The following is a 20959-nucleotide window of genomic DNA, read 5'->3' as shown; positions in this document are numbered from 1 at the left end:
TTTATCCATTCATCCGATGATGGACACTTAGGTTGTTTCCATCTCCTGGATATTGTAAATAGAGCTGCAATGAACATTTTGGTACATGACTCTTTTTGAATTATGGTTTTCTCAGGGTATATGCCAAGTAGTGGGATTGCTGGGTCATATGGTAGTTCTATTTGTAGTTTTTTAAGGAACCTCCATACTGTCCTCCATAGTGCTGTACCAATTCACATTCCCACCAGCAGTGCAAGAGTGTTCCCTTTTCTCCACACCCTCTCCAGAATTTATTGTTTCTAGATTTTTTGATCATGGCCATTCTGACCGGTGAGAGATGAGATCTCATTGTAGTTTTGATTTGCATTTCTCTAATGATTAATGATGTTGAGGATTCTTTCATGTGTTTGTTGGCAGTCTGTATATCTTCTTTGGAGAACTGTCTATTTAGGTCTTCTGCCCATTTTTGGATTGGGCTGTTTGTTTTTTTGTTGTTGAGCTGCATGAGCTGCTTGTAAATTTTGGAGATTAATCCTTTGTCAGTTGCTTCATTTGCAAATATTTTCTTCCATTCTGAGGGTTGTCTTTTGGTCTTGTTGATGGTTTCCTTTGCTGTGCAAAAGCTTTGAAGTTTCATTAGGTCCCATTTGTTTATTTTTTGTTTTTATTTCCATTTCTCTAGGAGGTGGGTCAAAAAGGATCTTGCTGTGATTTATGTCATAGAGTGTTCTGCCTATGTTTTCCTCTAAGAGTTTGATAGTTTCTGGCCTTACATTTAGGTCTTTAATCCATTTTGAGCTTATTTTTATGTATGGTGTTAGGGAGTGTTCTAATCTCATACTTTTACATGTACCTGTCTAGTTTTCCCAGCACCACTTATTGAAGAGGCTATCCTTTCTCCACTGTACATTCCTGCCTCCTTTATCAAAGGTAAGGTGACCATATGTGCGTGGGTTTATCTCTTGGCTTTCTATCCTGTTCCATTGATCTATATTTCTGTTCTTGTGCCAGTACCATACTGTCTTGATTACTGTAGCTTTGTAGTGTAGTCTGAAGTCAGGGAGCCTGATTCCTCCAGCTCCGTTTTTCGTTCTCAAGATTGCTTTGGCTATTCGGGGTCTTTTGTGTTTCCATACAAATTGTGAAATTTTTTGTTCTAGTTTTGTGAAAAATGCCACTGGTAGTTTGATAGGGATTGCATTGAATCTGTAGATTGCTTTGGGTAGTATAGTAATTTTCACAATGTTGATTCTTCCAATCCAAGAACATGGTATATCTCTTCATCTATTTGTATCATCTTTAATTTCTTTCATCAGTGTCTTATAATTTTCTGCATACAGGTCTTTTGTCTCCTTAGGTAGGTTTATTCCTAGATATTTTATTCTTTTTGTTGCAATGGTAAATGGGAGTGTTTTCTTGATTTCACTTTCAGATTTTTCATCATTAGTGTATAGGAGTGTCAGATATTTCTGTGCATTAATTTTGTATCCTGCTACTTTACCAAATTCATTGATTAGCCCTAGTAGTTTTCTGGTGGCATCTTTAGGATTCTCTATGTATAGTATCATGTCATCTGCAAACAGTGACAGGTTTACTTCTTCTTTTCCAATTTGATTCCTTTTATTTCCTTTTCTTCTCTGATTGATATGGCTAAAACTTCCAAAACTATGTTGAATAAGAGTGGTGAGAGTGGGCAACCTTGTCTTGTTCCTGATCTTAGTGGAAATGCTTTCAGTTTTTCCACCATTGAGGATGATGCTGGCTGTGGGTTTGTCATATATGGATTTTATTATGTTGAGGAAAGTTCCCTCTATGCCTACTTTCTGCAGGGTTTTTATCATAAATCGGTGTTGAATTTTGTCGAAAGCTTTCTCTGCATCTATTGAGATGACCATATGGTTTTTCTCCTTCAGTTTGTTAATATGGTGTATCATGTTGATTGATTTGCGTACATTGAAGAATGCTTGCATTCCTGGAATAAACCCCACTTGATCATGGTGTATGATCCTTTTAATGTGCTGTTGGATTCTGTTTGCTAGTATTTTGTTGAGGATTTTTGCATCTATGTTCATCAGTGATATTGGCCTGTAGTTTTCTTTCTTTGTGACTTCCTTGTCTGGTTTTGGTATCAAGGTGATGGTGGCCTCGTAGAATGAGTTTGGGAGTGCTCCTCCCTCTGCTATATTTTGGAAGAGTTTGAGAAGGATAGGTGTTAGCTCTTCTCTAAATGTTTGATAGAATTCGCCTGTGAAGGCATCTGGTCCTGGGCTTTTGTTTGTTGGAGGATTTTTTTTTTTTTTTTTGCGGTACGCGGGCCTCGCGCTGCTGTGGCCTTTCCCGTTGCGGAGCACAGGCTCCAGACGCGCAGGCTCAGTGGCCATAGCTTCACGGGCCCAGCTGCAACACGGCATGTGGGATCTTCCAGGACCAGGGCATGAACGCGTGTCCCCTGCATCGGCAGGCGGACTCTCAACTACTGCGCCACCAGGGAAGCCCTGTTGGAAGATTTTTAATCACAGTTTCCATTTCAGTGCTTGTGATTGGTCTGTTCATATTTTCTATTTCTTACTGATTCAGTCTTGTCAGGTTGTGCATTTCTAAGAATTTGTTCATTTCTTCCAGGTTGTCCATTTTATTGGCATAGTGTTGCTTGTGGTAATCTCTCATGATCTTTTGTATTTCTGCAGTGTCAGTTGTTACTTCTCCTTCTTCATTTCTAATTTTATTGATTTGAGTCTTCTCCCTTTTTTTCCTGATGAGTCTGGCTAATGGTTTATCAATTTTGTTTATGTTCTCAAAGAACCAGCTTTTAGTTTTATTGATCTTTGCTATCATTTCCTTCATTTCTTTTTCATTTATTTCTGATCTGATCTTTATGATTTCTTTCCTTCTGCTAACTTTGGGGTTTTTTTGTTCTTCTTTCTCTAATTGCTTTAGGTGCAAGGTTAGGTTGTTTATTCGAGATGTTTCCTGTTTCTTAAGGTAGGGTTGTATTGTTAGAAACTTCCTTCTTAGAACTGCTTTTGCTGCATCCCATAGGTTTTGGGTTGTCATGTCTCCAGTCATTTGTTTCTAGGTATTTTTTTATTTCCTCTTTGATTTCTTCAGTGATCACTTCTTTATTAAGTAGTGTATTGTTTACCCTCCATGTGTTTGTATTTTTTACAGATCTTTTCCTGTAATTGATATCTAGTCTCATAGCGTTGTAGTCGGAAAAGATACTTGATACAATTTCAATTTTCTTAAATTTACCAAGGCTTGATTTGTGACCCCAAGATATGATCTATCCTGGAGAATGTTCCATGAGCACTTGAGAAAAATGTGTATTCTGTTTTTGGAATGTCCTATAAATATCAATTAAGTCCATCTCCTTTAATGAATCATTTAAAGCTTGTGTTTCCTTATTTATTTTCATTTTGGATGATCTGTCCATTGGTGAAAGTGGGGTGTTAAAATCCCCTACTATGAATGTATTACTGTCGATTTCCCCTTTTATGGCTGTTATTATTTGCCTTATGTATTGAGGTGCTCCTATGTTGGGTGCATAAATATTTACAATTGTTATATCTTCTTCTTGGATTGACCCCTTGATCATTATGTAGTGTCCTTCTGTGTCTCTTGTAATAGTCTTTATTTTAAAGTCGATTTTGTCTGATACGAGAATTGCTACTCCAGCTTTCTTTTGGTTTCCATTTGGATGGAATACCTTTTTCCGTCCCCTCACTTTCAGTCTGTATGTGTCTCTAGGTCTGAAGTGGGTCTCTTGTAGACAGCATATATATGGGTCTTGTTTTTGTATCCATTTAGCCAGTCTGTGTCTTTTGGTGGGAGCATTTAATCCATTTACATTTAAGGTAATTATTGATATGTATGTTCCTATTCCCATTTTCTTAATTGTTTTGGGTTTGTTATTGTAGGTCTTTTCCTTCTCTTGTGTTTCTTGCCTAGAGAAGATCCTTTAGCATTTGTTGTAAAGCTGGTTTGGTGGTGCTGAACTGTCTCAGCTTTTGCTTGTCTGTAAAGGTTTTAATTTCTCCATCAAATCTGAATGAGATCCTTGCTGGGTAGAGTAATCTTGGTTGTAGGTTTTTCTCCTTCATCACTTTAAATATGTCCTGCCAGTCCCTTCTGGCTTGCAGAGTGTCTGCTGAAAGATCAGCTGTAAACCTTATGGGGATCCCCTTGTGTGTTATTTGTTGTTTTTCCCTTGCTGCTTTTAATATGTTTTCTTTGTATTTAATTTTTGACAGTTTGATTAATATGTGCCTTGGCGTGTTTCTCCTTGGATTTATCCTGTATGGGACTCTGTGCTTCCTGGACTTGATTAACTATTTCCTTTCCCATATTAGGGAAGTTTTCAACTATAATCTCTTCAAATATTTTCTCGGTCCCTTTCTTTTTCTCTTCTTCTGGAACCCCTATAATTTGAATGTTGGTGCACTTAATGTTGTCTCAGAGGTCTGTGAGATTGTCCTCAGTTCTTTTCATTCTTTTTTCTTTATTCTGCTCTGCAGTAGTTATTTCCACTATTTTATCTTCCAGGTCACTTATCCGTTCTTCTGCCTCAGTTATTCTGCTATTGATCCCTTCTAGAGTATTTTTAATTTCATTTATTGTGTTGTTCATCGTTGCTTGTTTCATCTTTAGTTCTTCTAGGTCCTTGTTAAATGTTTCTTGAATTTTCTCCATTCTATTTCCAAGATTTTGGATCATCTTTACTATCGTTATTCTGAATTACTTTTCAGGTAGACTGCGTATTTCCTCTTCATTTGTTAGGTCTGGTGGGTTTTTATCTTGCTCCTTCATCTGCTGTGTGTTTTTTTGCCTTCTCATTTTGCTTATCTTACTGTGTTTGGGGTCTCCTTTTTGCAGGTTGCAGGTTTGTAGTTCCCGTTGTTTTTGGTGTCTGTTCCCAGTGGCTAAAGTTGGTTCAGTGGGTTGTGTAGGCTTCCTGGTGGAGGTGACTAGTGCCTGTGTTCTGGTGGATGAGGCTGGATGTTGTCTTTCTGGTGGGCAGGTCCACATCTGGTGGTGTGTTTTGGGGTGTCTGTGGACTTATTATGATTTTAGGCAGCCTCTCTGCTAATAGGTGGGTTTTTATTCCTGTCTTGCTAGTTGTTTGGCATAGGGTGTCCAGCACTGTAGTTTGCTGCTCCTTGAGTGAAGCTGGGTGTTGGTGTTGATATGGAGATCTCTGGTAGATTTTCGCCATTTGATATTATGTGGAACTGGGAAGTCTCTTGTGGATCAGTGTCCTGAAGTTGGCTCTCCCACCTCAGAGGCACAGCACTGACTCCTGGCTGCAGCACCAAGAGCCTTTCATCCACACGGCTCGAAATAAAATGGAGAAAAAGTAGAAAGAAAGAAAGAAAGAGGACAAAAGAAAATAAAGTAAGATAAAATAAAATAAAGTTATTAAAATAAAAAATAATTATTAAGCAAATTTTTTTTAAAAAGTAAAAAACAAAAAGGACGGATAGAACCCTAGGACAAATGGTGAAAGCAAAGCTATACAGACAAAATCTCACACAGAAGCATACACATACACACTCACAAAAAGAGGAAAAGGGGAAAAAATAATAAATCTTGCTTTCAAAATCCACCTCCTCAATTTGGGATGATTCGTTGTCTATTCAGGTATTCCACAGATGCAGGTACGTCAAATTGATTGTGGAGCTTTAATCCGCTGCTTCTGATGTGGCTGGGAGGGATTTCCCCTTCTCTTCTTTGTTCTCACAGCTCCCCGGGCTCAGCTTTGGATTTGGCCCCGCCTCTGCGTGTAGGTCGCTGGAGGGCATCTGTTCTTCGCTGAGACAGGACGGGGTTAAAGGAGCCGCTGATTCAGGGGCTCTTGCTCACTCAGGCCGGGGGGAGGGAGGGGTACGGAGTGCGGGGTGAGCCTGCGGCGGCAGAGTCCAGCATGACGTTGCACCATCCTGAGGCGTGCCGTGCGTTCTCCCGGGGAAGTTGTCCCTGGATCCTGGGACCCTGGCAGTGGCGGCTGCACAGGCTCCCGGGAGGGGTGGTGTGGATAGTGACCTATGTTCGCACACAGACTCTTGGTGGCGGCAGCAGCAGCCTTAGCGTCTCATGCCCGTCTCTGGGATCCGCGCTGTTAGCCGCGGCTCGCGCCTGTCTCTGGAGGTCCTTTAAGCAGCGCTCTTAATCCCCTATCCTTGCACACCAGGAAACAAAGAGGGAGGAAAAAGTCTCTTGCTTCTTCGACAGGTCTAGACTGTTCCCCGGACTCCCTCCAGGCTAGCCGTGGTGCACTAACCCCCTGCAGGCTGTGTTCACGCTGCCAACCCCAGTCCTCTCCCTTTGCTCCGACTGAAGCCCGAGCCTCAGCTCCCAGTCCCCGCCCGCCCCAGCCGGTGAGCAGACAAGCCTCTCGGGCTGGTGAGTGCTGGTCGCACCGATCCTCTGTGCAGGAATCTCTCCGCTTTGCCTTCCGCGCCCCTGTTGCTGCGCTCTCCTCCTCGGCTCCGAAGCTTCCCCCCTCTGCCACCCGCAGTCTCCGCCCGCGAAGGGGCTTCCTAGTGTGTGGAAACCTTTCCTCCGTCACAGCTCCTGCCCACTGGTGCAGGTCCCATCCCTATTCTTTTGTCTCTCTTTATTCTTTTTTCTTTTGCCCTACCCAGGTACGTGGGGAGTTTCTTGCCTTTTGGGAGGTCTGAGGTCTTCTGCCAGCGTTCAGTAGGTGTTCTGTAGGAGTTGTTCCACGTGTAGATGTATTTCTGGTGTATCTGTGGGGAGGAAGGTGATCTCCGCGTCTTACCCTTCTGCCATCTTCCTGGATTTCCCCTATACAAGGATTTTAATCAGAAGGTTTAGCAAGATGATCTTGTGGCAAATTTGCAGAATTAGGTTCATTTCGTACCCTTCCCTAAAATGTATTTAAATATCATGTCTTATGCGTCTCTTTTAATAGATACCATTACTGTCTTTTAATTGGAACATCATTTGGACTCCTGGTTGAGAAACACTGACCAACCCTGACCAAGTAACTGGTTGCTTTGGTGCATGTATTTGGTGCTGGTTCAGTCTCTGAGCTAACTTTAACTTCCTTTTAACATGAAATATTTTAAGCTTGTGGAAGAGATACAAAGAATAATAAAATGAACATCTGTGTACTTGCAACCTAGCTCTTCTGAATTCCTTCATATTAATATTACTACATAATTATATAAGTTGTGTAATATAAAGCATTACAGATATCACCAAGGTTCCTATATTACTCCTTCCTCATTCTGTTTACCTTAACTCTCCCCAGAGGTAACTAGTGTGGTGAAGTTGATGTTTATTATTTCTCTTGTATGTTTCTATTTCACTACAGATACACACACACACACACACACACACACACACACACAAATGTCTTATTTCCAAAAACAAGATCATGTTTTCAAACTTTATAAAAAGTAATCATTCTGTAATATGTTTTTTTCCCACTCCTAAACCTATTTTTTTATGCTTTTGAGATGTTTGTGTTGATAAATGTAGTACTAGTTGATTTCATAGCTATATTCATTACAGAATTCCAATTTATTTACCTAGTTTTCTGCTGCTGGGCATTTAGATTTTTCCAGCTTTTGCTGTTATGAACAGTGCTACAATTAACATTTTTACATATCTCTTTGTGTACCTGTGTATGATTTTTCTCTAGGGCTTTGATCTTCAAATTTTGAAGTACCTCCAAAATATTTAAAAATTCTGTTTACTTCCTTGAGTACTTTTAGGTTAACATGCAGTTGACATACACCATTTTTAAAAAAGGTCTTTATGTAGTTGCAAAGAATGTCATTTCTGGTGTATTATAAATAGAGTTACTGAAAAAATCCATTATATTACTTTACAAAATTTATTGGGTACCTGCAAATTTTATAGCAGTTTGTTAACCATTCTCACTCTTTTTTTTAAAAAAACATCTTTATTGGAGTAAAATTGCTTTACAATGGTGTGTTAGTTTCTGCTTTATAACAAAGTGAATCAGTTATACATATACATATGTTCCCATATCTCTTCCCTCTTCCAGCTCCCTCATTCTCCCTCTTTTTAAAAATACGCATTTAGGGTCTTCTTCGACGGTCAATTTTTTCAGTGTCCCTTTTTTTTTTTTTTTGCCTAACTTCTTATTTCATTCTAATTCCTCTGTACAATTTTCCCCCCCTGGGTTATGAATTCTGTCCACTGATCTAAATGTCAGATAACATAAAACTCACCATTTTAAAGTGTACAGTTACGTGATTTTTAGTGTATTCATAAAGTTGTGCAACCATCATCACTATCTAATTCCAGAATATTTTCATTATGCCAAACAGAAACCCTGTACCTGTTAGCAGTCACTCCCCATTCCTCCTTCCTCCCAGTGCCTGACAACCACAGTCTACTTTCTGCTTATGGATTTTCTGTCCTAGGCATTTGTGGTCATTTGTGACTGACTTCTTTTACTTAGTGTAATGTTTTCAAGATTCATCCATGTTGTATCATATATCAGTACTTCATTCCTTTTTATGGCTGAATAATATTCCATAGTATACATATACCACATCTTATTTTTCCATCCATTAGTTGATGGACATTTGGGTTGCTTCCACCCTTTGCCTATTATGAATAATGCTGCTGTGAACATTCATGTACAAATTTTTGAGTGGACATATGGGTATGTCTCTTGGGTGTTTGCCTAGGAGTAGAATTGATGGGTCCATGGTAACTCAATGTTTACTTTTTGAGGAAGTGCCAAACTTTTTCACAGCAACTGTACCAGTTTACATTCCTACCAGCAGTGTATGAGAGTTGCATTTTCTCCACGTTCTCATCAATACTTATTTTCTGAAGTTTTATTTATTTATTTATTTATTTTTTGGGTACAGTGTACTTTATTGATGGTACATGACAAGGTAGGGCTCCCTAAGCCCCTCCTCCTCCCCTTCCTCAGGGGGTCTGGGATGGAAACCACGTGGAGGTCGGGAGATTCTCAAGTGTGTTGGAGGACGGAGTTGGGGCAAGGACTCCCCAGCAGCAGAGGACCTCTCTCTTCCTCTCGTGCTCCTGCTGAGGCTGGTGGTCCAGGGACTCTTACTCCTTGGAGGCCATGTGGACCATGAGGTCCACCACCTGTTGCTGTAGCCAAATTCATTGTCATACCAGGAAATGAGCTTGACAAAGTGGTCGTTGAGGGCGATGCCAGCCCCAGCATTGAAGGTAGAAGAGTGGGTGTCACTGTTGAAGTCATAGGAGACAACGTGGTCCTCAGTGTAGCCCAGGATGCCCTTGAGGGGGCCGTCCACCGCTTGCTTCACCACCTTCTTGATGTCCTCGTATTTGGCAGGTTTCTCCAGGCGGCAGGTCAGATCCACGATGGACACGTTGGGGGTGGGGACGTGGAAAGCCATGCCAGTGAGCTTCCCATTCAGCTCAGGGATGACCTTGCCCACAGCCTTGGCAGCGCCAGTAGAAGCAGGGATGATGTTCTGGGCAGCCCCTCGGCCATCACACCACAGCTTCCCGGAGGGGCCATCCATGGTCTTCTGGGTGGCAGTGATGACATGGACCGTCGTCATGAGTCCCTCCACGATGCCGAAGTGGTCATGGATGACCTTGGCCAGGGGGGCCAAGCAGTTGGTGGTGCAGGAGGCATTGCTGACAATCTTGAGGTGGTTGTCATACTTCTCATGGTTCACGCCCATGACAAACATGGGGGCATCGGCAGAAGGGGCAGAGATGATGACCCTCTTGGCTCCACCCTTCAAGTGAGCCCCGGCCTTCTCCATGGTGGTGAAGACGCCGGTGGACTCCACCACATACTCATCACCAGCATCACCCCATTTGATGTTGGTGGGATCTCACTCCTAGAAGATGGTGATGGCCTTTCCATTGACGACAAGCTTCCCGTTCTCAGCTTTGACTGTGCCATGGAACTTGCCATGGATGGAATCATACTGGAACATGTAGACCATGTAGTGAAGGTCAATGAAGGGGTCATTGATGACACCAATGTCCACTTTGCCAGAGTTAAAAGCAGCCCTGGTGACCAGGCACCGAATACGGCCAAATCCGTTCGCTCCGACCTTCACCATCTTGTCTCCGGGACGCAGCTGGCACTGCACACAAGACACGGCTGTCTGTCGAACGGGAGGAGCAGAGAGCTTTTCATTCATTTATTTTTTTAAAAAATATTTATTTGGTTGCATTGGTCTTAGTTGCAGCACGCGGGATCTTTGTTGCGGCATGTGGAATGTTTCGTTGCAGAGCGAGGGCTCTTCGTTGCAGTGCGTAGGCGTCTCTCTAGTTGTGGCGTGGGGACTTCTCTCTGGTTGTGGTGCGCAGGCTCGGTAGTTGCGTCACGTGGGCTCTCTAGTTGTGCGCGCGTGCTTAGTTGCCCAATGGCATGTGGGATCTTAGTTCCCCAACCAGGGATCAAACCTGTGTCCCCTGCATTGGAAGGTAGATTCTTAACCACTGGACTACCAGGGAAGTCCCATTCATTTATTGTTATAAAATTATTTATATAAATAAATGAATGAATGGCTATCCTAGTAAGTACAAGCTGGTATCTCATTATGGCTTTGATTTGTATTTCCCTAATGACTATTGGTTTTTAGTATCTTTTCATGTGCCTGTGTGGCCATTTGTATATCTCCTTTGGAAAAATGTCTACTCCAATCGTTTGACCGTTTTCAAAATTATTTGTCTTTTTATTGTTGTGTTGTAAGAGTTCTTTATATGTTCTGGATATTAGACCCTTTTCAGATATATGATTTGCAAATAATTTCCTCTTATTTTGTTGGTTGTTTTTCACAAGAACAACCTTGATAATGCTTTTTACATACAAAAGTTTAAAATTTTGATGAAGTCTAATTTTTCTTTTCTTTTTTTTTTTTGTTCATTTGCTTGTGCTTTAAGTGTCTTTCTTATCTAGGAAACCATTTCCTAATCCAAGGTCATGAAGATTTACACCTGTGTTTTCTTTTTAAGAGTTTTATAGGGTTAGCTTTTACATTTTGGTCTTTGATCCATTTTGAATTAATTTTTGTACATGCTGTGTGAGGTGGTGGTTCCACTTCATTTTGTTGCATGTGGATATCCAGTTGTTCCAGCACCATTTATTGAAGAGACTATTTTTCCCCCATTGAATGGTCCTGGTACCCATGTCAAAAATCAGTTAACTCTAGATGAATGGGTTTATTTCTAGACTCACAGTTATGTTCCATTGACCTATATGTTTGTTGTTATGTCAGTACCAGACCATCCTGATTAGTTTGTAATAAGCAGTTTTGTAATAAGTTTCAAAATCTTCATATATAGTTTTAAAAAAGTTTTATTTTGAGATAATCGTCGATCCATATACAGTTCTAAGAAATGATAGATTTCTTATATCTGTCACTCGTTTCTCTTAATAGTAACATCTTGCATAACCATAGTACAAGAGCACAACCAGAATATTGGCATTGATACAGTCCATCAACCTTATTCAGATTTTGACCAGTTTTACGTGCACTAATTTGTGTGTGTACGTGTATTTCCCCCATAGAAGTTTATTCTAATATAGTTCTATGCTTGAAGATAGTTTGAGTATCCTATCTTTTCTGTAATAAGGATTTGTAAATAAATGATTTTTTTCAGCTTTCTATGACCATGAGACCTCACATGCTGAAGATTTTCTTCTGAATTAACTAATTATTACAGTTACTTGTAGTATATAGCTGAGCAAATGACACAAATCTAATACACGTTTTTTGAAAAAACTTTTAAACATTTTTTATTGGAAAAGCATCTCTTGTTGAGATGGATAGTACTTTTAAAAATCTGTGATGAGGGACTTCCTTGGTGGCACAGTGGTTGAGAATCTGCCTGCCAATGCAGGGACACAGGTTCGAGCCCTGGTCTGTGAGGATCCTACATGCTGCAGAACAACTAAGCCCGTGCACCGCAACTACTGAGCCTGCGCGCCTAGAGCCTGTACTCCACAAGGAGAAGCCACCACAGTGAGAGGCCCGCACACTGCAACGAGGAGTAGCCCCGGCTCGCCGCAACTGGAGAAAGCCCTCACGCAGCAATGAAGACCCAACGCAGCCAAAAAAAAAAAAAAAAAAAAATCTGTGATGAAATAATTTACTGTTAGAACGAGACAGAGTTTAGTGTAAATATTAATCCCTTTTCCCCTTTTGGTAAATGTAAAACTAATAAAACTTGTTAACATAAATAAGTTTTAAAATTATTTTTAAAAATATTTATTTATTTTTTGGCTGCATTGGGGCTTAGTTGCAGCACGCGGGATCTTTCATTAATTGTGGCACGCAGGCTTAGTTTCCCTGTGGCATGTGGCATTGCAAGACAGATTCTTAACCACTGGACCACGAGGGAAGTCCCAAATAAGTATCTTTAAATGGAAGAAACTTTGTTGTGGCAGGGTCTGTCAAGTATTTGAACTCCTTTTAAATTATATGCCAAAAGTCAAATGATAGTCTTTCATCGAAAATTCGTTTTAAGTATGTACCAGGCAACAGCTGAGTTATATCTGCCTTCAGTTTTGTTGTAAGCAAAAAATTGGAAACCACCTGACTTTCAAAAGGATTTGTTACCTAGTCATTAGGAGTAAAATTGCTGGGTCAGAGCACTTCAATTTTAGATATTACTAAATTGTTCTTAAAAGGAATTGGTCTAGATTTTACTCCCGTGTTTGGGTTCATTTTACTCGTTCATGTTTGGGTGTTCTAGTTTTTTTTTTCACTCCAATCTGATGGGTATGAAATTGTATATGGTGGTTTTATTTTGCATTCTCTTGATTACTAGTAAGAGTGACTATCTTTCAATATGTTTAAAGGCCATATTTCATTTATGTTCATTTGAATTGCTTTTCCTTGCCTTTTGCCCATTTGTCATTTGGGTTGATTTTTAAATTAGTTTATAGGAGTTCTTCATATATTCTGTATATTAATCCTGGGATTATATATGCAGCAATGATCTTCTTTTAGTAAATGGCTTATTTTATTTTACAGTTCAAAAATTTTACCTATAATTGATTGGATAAATAATTGATAAGAAGGAACAAATATTACAGAAGAATTCTGAATATTATAAGCAGATACTTCCCTGTCTAGGATGCGGAGCTTAATTTCTCTCCACTGCCCTCCTTAAGTATAGGCAGTATTTAGTGACTCTTATCCAAAGAGTAGAATATGGAGAGGGGAAAAATAGTAACTTTACAGTGGAGAAACTTGGCAAGCACTACCTTGACCAAATGATCAGGGTTAACATTGCTGTGGTAAAATGTGTTGATATCATGTGCCCCCTGATATGATGTGATTAGGAGGGTATGTTGCTTCTGTGGCGTTTTTCCCAAAGCCCCGTAACCCCAATGTAATCATGAGAAAAACATCAGACAAATTGAGGGACATTCCACAAAATGCTTGATAGTACACTATCTCAAAACTGTCAAGGTCGTGAAAAACAAGGAAACACTAAGAAACTGTCATAGACCAGGGGGGAGACAAAGGAGACATGATGAATAAATGTAATGTGGTATCCTGGAACAGAAAATAGTATATTAGTGTACAAACTGGAGAACTTCGAATAAAGTCTGGCGTTTAGGGAATAGAAAAGTACCAATATTGGTTTCTTAGTCTGGCAAATGTATCATAGTAATTTAATATGTTATCATTAGGTGAAACTGGATAAGAGGTGTCTGGGAATTCACTGTATCATCTCTGCAACTTTTCTGTAAATCCAAAATTATATTTTTAAAAAATTTATTAAGAAATTTTTACTTAATTTTGTTGAATCTAAGATGCCATCAATTATAAGATACACCGTTATTTTATGTACTACTAAGAAAGAAAAATGTTTCTAGTATTATTAAGATATTGGTATCAGTTCTAAGAAGCACCTTGATTTCAGAGATATTAAATGAGAAAAGAAAGGCATGTCTTTGAACAGATGAAATATGGTCTTTTCTTAAATTGGTAATGCATTCAAAAGCTACAAAGGGATATATGATAGAAAGTTTTCCTTTCCCTCTCTGGGAATAGTCTGTCATCAGTTGTGTAGCTTTCCAGATATGTTAGCAGCATATATAAACAATTGCATATTTTGTATGTTCTTCCTCCTCCTTTTTACATAAGAATGGCATATTTCCCCAATGATCTGTACTTTGCTTTTCCCTCTCCATCCTCACTGAGCAGCATATCTTAGAGATTCATACGAGCACATTTGAAAAAAAAATTCTTTGGTATTCCATTGCCTGGTTGTGTCTTAATTTATATAAAGGTGTTGAATGACCTTGTATCCATGTCATTTCACACATTTCTGGGTGTATTTTTAGGTTTAGTTCTCAGAAGTAAAATTGCTTTATCAGAGGGATATGTGCATTTTAGATTTTGTTAGGTATTGCCAAAAAGCTTTCCATAGAGATTTAGCCAACTTACATTACCACCAGCAATTATGGCTTGTCTTTAACTTTCTTTATGGTGTGTTTTTAACAGAAATTTAAATTTTAATGTAGTCAATTTTATCACTTTTTTTCCTTTATGGTTTGTGCCCTTTTTGTTATATTAAAAAATTCCTTTCCTTTACTGACCTTGTCAAGATATTCTCCTGTATTTCTTCCTCAACGTTAAAAAATATTTGCTTTTTCACTTTTTTTTTCTTTTTTTTTTTTTTTTTGCGGTACGCGGGCCTCTCACTGTTGTGGCCTCTCCCGTTGCAGAGCACAGGCTCCGGACGCGCAGGCTCAGCGGCCATGGCTCACGGGCCCAGCCGCTCTGCGGCATGTGGGATCTTCCCGGACCGGTGCACGAACCTGTGTCCCCTGTATCAGCAGGCGGACTCTCAGCCCTTGCACCACCAGGGAAGCCCTGCTTTTTCACTTTTTGATCTTTCTTCTACCTGTAATTTATTTTTATGTATAGTTTGTTATGACCTAATTTAGTTATTTTTATTTGGTAAGCAGTTGTCCCAGTCCCATTTATATAATAGTATACTTTGCTCCCTACAGATTTGAAATACACCTTAGTTACATAAAACTTCAAATTTCTCCTGGTTGTTTTTAGCCCTTTGTTCCCTTTATTTCAACAAAAATCCTTGTTGAGATTTTTGATTGGAATTTCACCTGATATTGAGATTAGCCTGGAGAAGTTCGTCATGTTTATCAATAGAGTCTTATCATCTAGAACATGCTTTATATTTCCACTTATTTAGATACCTTTTATGTCTTTAAGTAAATTGTTATAACTTTTTTCCAAATGGTCTCACATACTTTTATTGGATTTACCCCTAGATGTATAATTTTGTTGCTGTTGCTAAACCTAATTGATTACTGTAGTACATAGGAATGAAATTTTTATTTTTATTTTTATCAGTATTATCATTATAACAGTAAGCAATATTTAGCTCATAAGTCTCTATGGTTATCTGGGTGACTTGGCTGATCTCTGGTGAGTTTACCTGTATGGGTCTAGGCAGGAGCTTAGCTGGGCTTATCTGGTAGGGATGGGGTGTCGAAACTCTCTAATCCTCCTTGAACCAGAAACTCTCCGATTCTTACCATCGTTGTGATGGTAGAAATGCAAAAGCAGAATTGATTTTCTTATATATTGAACTTATATCTAGGAAACCTTCTGAAATTCTTGTAGTACTTAGAGCTTGTGAATTCTACTAAGTTATCTATGTTGATAATCATGCTGCCAATAAGTTGTAATAGTTTCTTTCTTTTTTTAAAATAAATTTATTTATTTTTGGCTGCACTGGGTCATCAATGCCGCACGCGGGCTTTCTCTAGTTGCGGCGAGCGGGGACCACTCTTCATTGCGGTGCACGGGCTTCTCATCGCAGTGGCTTCTCATGTTGCGGAGCATGGGCTCTAGGTGTGTGGGCTTCAGTAGTTGTAGCACGCAGGGTCAGTAGTTGTGGCTCACGGGCTCTAGAGCGCAGGCTCAGTAGTTGTGGCGCATGGGCTTAGTTGCTCTGCAGCATGTAGGATCCTCACGGACCAGGGCTCAAACCCGTGTCCCCTGCATTGGCAGGCGGATTCTTAACCACTGCACCACCAGGGAAGCCTGTAATAGTTTATTTCTGATCTGTATAGTCTGTGCTTCTTTTTGTTGTCTAATTATTGAATTGTTTAAGGTCTGTAGGACATTGTTGAACAGTCTTGTTTCTGACTTCAAAGAAATCTTCTAGAATAGTGCCTGGCACATAGTAGGTGACCAGTGATCATATAGCTTTTGTCCTTTAATCTGTTAATGTGTTAAGTTACACTGATAGACTTTCTAATTGTTTGACCATCCTTAATATCCCTGAAATGAACTCAATTTGGCCATGATATATTTTTTAATGTAGATTTTCTGGATTTGATTTGGTAATATTTTGTTTTGGGTTTTTATATCTATGTTCATGAGGTTTTCTTTTGGCAAGGGTATCACATTTTGTCTATTGTCTTTATTTTGTCTTCACCCTTAAATGCAGATATGTTTGGGGACAGAATTTAAGACCGTCTGTATAGAAGACTGGCCAGTTCAGGGAGTTGGGCTGAGCTACTGTAGGAATAAGCTTGGATGAGAATTTAATCTAGGGCATCATTGGCCTAGGGATAGAAGAGGGACAAAATGGGGAGAGAAGAGGGACAAAAATTGGAGTGGTTTTGTAGGCTGAGTGAATGGGGTGAGGTAAAGGAAGAGTTGATAAGTTTTGAAAGGTAGGGTGGATGATGACAAAATTGTGGGGGGAAAAAAGAAAAACCAAGAGGTAAAAAGAAGTGGATTTAATTACTTAATTTTTTTTTAATTACTTAAAATTTTAATACAGGAAATATTAGTCTGAAAGGGGTCTGGCTTTGTGCTAGAAATATAGTTTGGGCAGTTGTTATCATATAGACGCTAGAGGAAGCTGTGAATGCATATGGGATTGCATCTAGGGGGATCATAGAGAACTGGATTCAGGACAGCTCCAAGGACAGAGCCCAGGATTTGAGCAAAGGAATTGTCCCTTTTATGGAGTCTTTCAAGGTAGATGATTTATTATTTTTTACAAATGTGAGGGATCCATATTACCTTGTGGTAGTTTTGATTATCATTATGGATGGTTATAGTAGGATATTCTAAACATTAAAGCATATAGCACTCATGATAGTTATAGATTTATTATTTTTAAGTAATTAGGACATGTGCTTAATCTGTTACATTTTAGGGCTATTACTATAAATTTTCATGATGAACTTTTCTCATTGTATGTTGATTTTAAAGAATTATTAGATCAAAAATTTCTAACTAAAAATGAAAGTTTAGAATGTAGAAATATTTTTAGTATTGGTGTCAAAAATTCAGCCACTTACTTCTACACCTAGATTCCAAGATTGTATGTGGAAGATTTGTTCTTAATTCCGAGTATGTATTAGAATCATTTGTGGAGCTTTTAAAGACACTAATGCAATGCTGGGTCCCATCTGAGAGTGGTTAGTGTTGTGGCCCTATCATTTATCGTTTGTTTTTTAAGCCTCTATGGGTGATTTTGTTGTATACTCCAGTTGAGAACCCTATATCATGGATTTGGGCAGGGGCTAAATTTGTCAGTGTATTTTTTTCTTGGTTATATAGTTAACTTCTTTGCTTAATACTGTGACAGCAGAGGCCAGAATACCAGCAGATTAGTTGATCTGTCCTCCTCAGTGAGACTACTTGCATTTTTATGTGAACTTGAATTATGAAACAAAATTCAATAGCAGGTTAGTCTGAGCTCAGATTACTAAGAGGACTAGTTAAAAAAAATATGGTATGTCCACACAATGGAGTACTATAAATGGAGTAGCTATAAAAAGGAATGAGGATAATCTACATATCAGTTATGTGGTCATCTCAAGACTATATTGTTAAATGGAAAAAGCAAGGAGCAAAACAATGGCATTGTATGCTACTAGGTTTCAAATAAGGGGGCTATACAAATATATACACCTACATTGTTGTGTATATACATAGACCAAACAAAGGAATGATAAACCAAAAACTAAGAAAAATGATTACTCTAAGGAAAGGGAGGGAATGGGGTGGCAGAAACAGGTATAGAACCTAGACTTCTGAATGTACTTTGTGGATTAGGTTTTAGAATCATGCAAATGCTTTACCATATTATAAAACAAAAATGAAATAAAATTAGAGAAAAAAGGTAATTCCTAAATGCAAAATGAAACGTGAACCTAAATGTATATCAAGTTTGAGGCTGAAGCACATAGAGACTATTTCAGGTCACCTTGAAGTATAGTAATTTGGATGTTTCTAGTGGTGTATACTCCCAAGGATAAGGAACTGCAAAGATATCATAAACGGTTTCTAGTAATCGTATAACTGGTAGTAATATTGGTATTGTTATTCTGGAGGTGTGTATCATAAAGTAAACAAGTGAATACTTATATTGGATTGAGACCCTAGATTTTTGAATGGAAAAGAGATATAATCAGAGAGTTGGGTAAGAATTCTAGGATCCTAAATTTGAGTTGGAAATGTCAGTATGAGCTCATGATGTATTTTTTCCCTTTTAAAAATGTATTTCCTAATTCTCTCTACTGAAAAATCTCAGAAATTAAGCTAGGTAGCATTAAGCACTTCTAGTGTCAGACTTTGTTCTCTTAAAAATAGTTCTCACTAGAAGGAACCTGGGGTACATTGGAAAAATGTCTTATTTCAGGTTGGAGTCAGAAAATCTATAGTATGAGCCTGGAACGTATTATCGTATCACATCACAAGCTATTGGGGAGATTTCTGTTTCTATCAATGGCAGAATAGCTTTTTCTAAGGCAGCACTCCAACTGAGAACAACTAGAAAAGCTGGAAAAATATTTTTTTTAAAGTTTGTTTGGAGGCTTTGGAGAGTGAGCAAGGCAGACAACAAGGACTTGAGAGGCCAAAATTTTGGAGAAAAGGAGAGCACAGAGGGGTGAGGCCAACTTTTGGTATAGGTTTCCCCATGGAGTGATTGGCTGATTTGAAACATAGCTAAGAGGTTGAGCAGAAAGTGGTGGCAGAGAGGCTGAGATTCTAAGCAGAGATTTTGGTAGTCATGCAGAATTGGGGGACAGAATTGGAGTTCAGAGCTTGCAAAGAATGACAGGCACTGGAAAACACCCCAAGCTTTTAGCTGAGAACCCTTAAGGATAGACTACACTTTATGCTTAAGGGTGAACTCAAAATAGATCAGCTCTCAAAAAAAGCTGAAGCCAAGCTTTCAAATCACCTCAATCCTTGATTGGATTAAGATCTGTTCCTAGCTTTGTTGCTTGCTAGAAGCAGATATAAATCTTCTCTGGAGGAAGACACTGTCATCAATCATTGATTCAGGTTATCTGTATAGTTTTTATATACTTAGTGATAATATATGATGTATTTATATGTAACTATATATAGTATATATTTATAATGTGGTAAATATTTATAAAACTTAGTCTGGCATTCAATTTAAAAAAAGATGTATAAAAGTGAAAGAACTGACTGAAAATCAAGAGAGAAAATAGATAATTGAAAAGACCCATAGGGAGACTTCCAGTACAGATGAGATGGTATATACCCATTTTTCCCAGCTAAATCCAACTATAAGTCCTGGAATTTGTGCAGAAGACAACCAAAGGAGAACTGTGAATGGTTCTAGGAAGGTGATCTGGTTCAGGACCATAGGACTGAAAGAACAGCATAGCCATAGCATTTTGCATTCCCCCCACAAAAGAAGGCCACTTAGTTCTGGTGTTTCCTGGCCTCCCCATCCTGACCTAACAACAGAACACAGTCCAGGTAGGTTCATGCCTCCCCTGAATCAAATGGGAGTCCCTCTGAAAACATCATGCAAATTCGATACCATTGGCAAGGGGGATCAACTATGAGCCCCCACTGAATATGAGTGCTGAGGAGAAGCATACTCCTTCCCACCTGTCTTGAGACTTCCCTTTTCTGCTGAGAGATATCAAGGCAGGTAGGCAGAACTGACAAGAGAGACTCTGCTACAGTAAGCATTCTAGTCTGAGAAGCATCTTTCTCCTTGAGGGCTTGAGACTCTCCTCCCCAACCCAAAGACCCCAAGGTGGGCACTACTGGCAAAAAGGACACAGCTACAACTGGCCTAGTCCTAAGTCTCTTTGGCTGTGTGGGCTTGAGCTGCTTCTCCCCTGCCCAAGAGACACAGGGGCAGATGGGTGGAACTGGCAAGAGGGGTCCAGCTGTAGCAAAGGGCACATTCTGGGAAGCCTGTTTGTCTCTGTGGACTCATGACTTGCCTTTACTACTCAGAGACACTTGGAAACTGAGGGGAAACCTAGGGCCATTACAGACTTTCCCCACCAAGAGGCACTTGGCAACACTCCTTTTACCCCCTCAGGCAGCACTAGCAGGGACCAGCGGGAGCCCAGTGGTACCAGATAAACAAAGCAAGCCAAATAAGACCACAAAGGCTCTGAAAATTAACCTGCCATTTGAACAATAGCCCAGAAAAGTAGGCCAAGATCCACATGCTAAAACTAAACAGGGTGACAACCTGCTAAAATAAAAGATTTAATAAGACCCTATGTTAGTGATGTTCTAACATAATAGACAAAATATTCAAGATACAATAGAAAATCACTCATCATACCAATAACAAAGGAAACTGCAACTTGAATTAGAAAAGGCAACAGACACCAACACATGGTGAATCAGATGTTGGAATTTTCTCAGAATTTTAAACTAGCTGTTATAAAAATGCTTCAAAATCAATTTAAAATATCTTGAAACAAAAAAACAAAATCTTAGCAACAAACCAAATAAAATTAATTAGAACCAAATTTAAAATGATATTAGAACCAAATGGAAATTTTAGAATTGAAAAGCACAGTAGCAGCAACAACAATGAAAAAGTGGCTGGATGGGCTCAATAGTAGAGTGACCATGAATAATAGACGGTAGCATCAGTAAACCTGAGAACAAAACCATAGAATTCACCCAATCTAAACAGAAAACAGACTAGAGAA

The 20959-nt window shown here is 39.2% G+C and overlaps 1 protein-coding gene and 1 pseudogene across 3 annotated transcripts in view; one reads left to right on the top strand and one right to left on the bottom strand.

The window, feature by feature from the left end:
- The window catches only part of ATRN (attractin), a 172207-nt gene that overhangs the window by 9657 nt on the left and 141591 nt on the right, over positions 1–20959 (top strand). The window lies entirely within an intron of this gene.
- On the bottom strand, positions 9058–10109 carry LOC115847553 (glyceraldehyde-3-phosphate dehydrogenase pseudogene; annotated as a pseudogene).

The sequence above is a fragment of the Globicephala melas genome, chromosome 15 (assembly GCF_963455315.2).
Source record: "Globicephala melas chromosome 15, mGloMel1.2, whole genome shotgun sequence".
NCBI lineage: Eukaryota > Metazoa > Chordata > Mammalia > Artiodactyla > Delphinidae > Globicephala > Globicephala melas.
This window is presented reverse-complemented; position numbering and strand designations above follow the sequence as displayed.